This window comes from Cryptomeria japonica, chromosome 9 (genome assembly GCF_030272615.1).
Source record: "Cryptomeria japonica chromosome 9, Sugi_1.0, whole genome shotgun sequence".
NCBI classification, from domain to species: Eukaryota; Viridiplantae; Streptophyta; class Pinopsida; order Cupressales; family Cupressaceae; genus Cryptomeria; species Cryptomeria japonica.
The window spans coordinates 453,065,994-453,067,820 of record NC_081413.1 but is presented as its reverse complement, the minus strand read 5'-3'; positions in this window follow the sequence as shown (position 1 = coordinate 453,067,820).

The following is a 1,827-nucleotide window of genomic DNA, read 5'->3' as shown; positions in this document are numbered from 1 at the left end:
AAAATTGTGGAGAGCGCTAATGTGAATGTGGATGAGAAATACAAAAATCAATATATATCATATGAAAGGGAACCGGCAATGGAAATGATCATAACTGAACTGGCGATGCCTCAACCAGTATAGGAAACTGAGACAATTACACCGGCACAATCAGAAAATTCAACTGTGACTGATGATCAGAGCAATGAACCTGAAGTTCAGAAGACACCAAGGTATGTAAAATTAAATCATTCTGAAGATCAAATCATTGGAGATAGGAACAAGGGAGTTATGACAAGAAGAAGACTAGAAAATGAAGAGGTGTGTCTTATTTCTCAAACTGAACCAGCATCTATTATTGAAGATTGTAAAGATAAACATTGGTTAAAAGCTATGGAAGATGAATTAGATCAGAAAGAGAAAAACGAGACTTGGACTTTAGTTCCCCGGCCTAAAAATAAGAATGTTATTGGAACTAAATGGGGTTTTAGAAATAAAGTGAATGAGGATGGTCAAGTTGTAAGAAACAAAGCTAGATTGGTTTGTAAAGGATATTCTCAAATGGAAGGAATTGATTATGGTGAGACATTTGCACCTGTAGCTAGAATTGAAGCTGTTAGACTATTTCTTGCCTATGCAACTTATAATAACTATCAGGTCTATCAAATTAATGTTAAATGTGCATTTTTGAATGGTGAACTTGAGGAAGAAGTATACATTGAACAGCCTGATGGATTTTCACTGACAGATGATAAAGATATGGTTTTCAAATTGAGGAAAGCTTTATATGGATTGAAACAAACTCCTAGAGCCTGGTATGCAAGGTTGGATAAGTATCTTTTGAAGCTTAGTTTTACTAAAGGAAGTGTTAATAGTAATTTATATTATAAGATCACTGATGATGATATTCTGATTATTGAAGTATTTGTTGATGATATCATTTTTGGAAGAGAAGATAAATTGTGCATGGAATTCTCTAATAATATGAAGAATGAATTTGAAACGTCCATGATTGGTGAGATTTGATTTTTCTTAGGTTTGCAGATTACTCAAACTGACAAAGGCATCTTTATCTATCAAACTAAGTATCTAAGGGAATTGTTGAATAAGTTTGGTATGGATAATTCCAAACCGGTAAGTACTCCTATGGTGACTAGTGAGAAATTATCTATCAAAGATACATCTACCCTGGTAAATTCTACAAGGTATAAGTCTATGATTGGTGGCTTGTTATATCTAACTCAGACTAGACCGGATATTATACATGCAGTGAGTATTGTTTCAAGATATCAAAGTAATCCTAAAGAAAATCATGAATGTGCAGTAAAGAGAATATTCTGGTATTTGCAAGGAACAACAGAATATGTGTTGTGGTATTCTAGAGATGATGACTTCACTTTATGTGCATATACTGATTCAGATTGGGCAAGAGATACTGATGACGGGAAGAGAACTTCTGGTGGAGCTTTCTTTCTTGGAAAGAAATTGGTTTCATGGATCAGCAAAAAATGGTCATGCATTTCTGTATCTACTGCGGAAGCTGAGTATGTTGTAGCAACAACTAATTGCACTCAAGTCTTGTGGATGAAGCAAATGTTGAAAGATATCAAGGTAAATTGTAGTGAACCGGTAGTTATCTATTGTGATAACTCTACAGCCATTGACATGTCTAAGAATCTGGTATTTCACTCTAAGACTAAGCACATATCAATAAAGTATAACTTTTAAAAGGACAAGGTGGAAGAAAAGGAAGTCAAATTGGTTTATGTGAACACTAAAGAGAAGATTGCAGATATATTCACTAAACCGTTGTCTAAGGAATCATTTGAGTATTTGAGAGACAGGTTA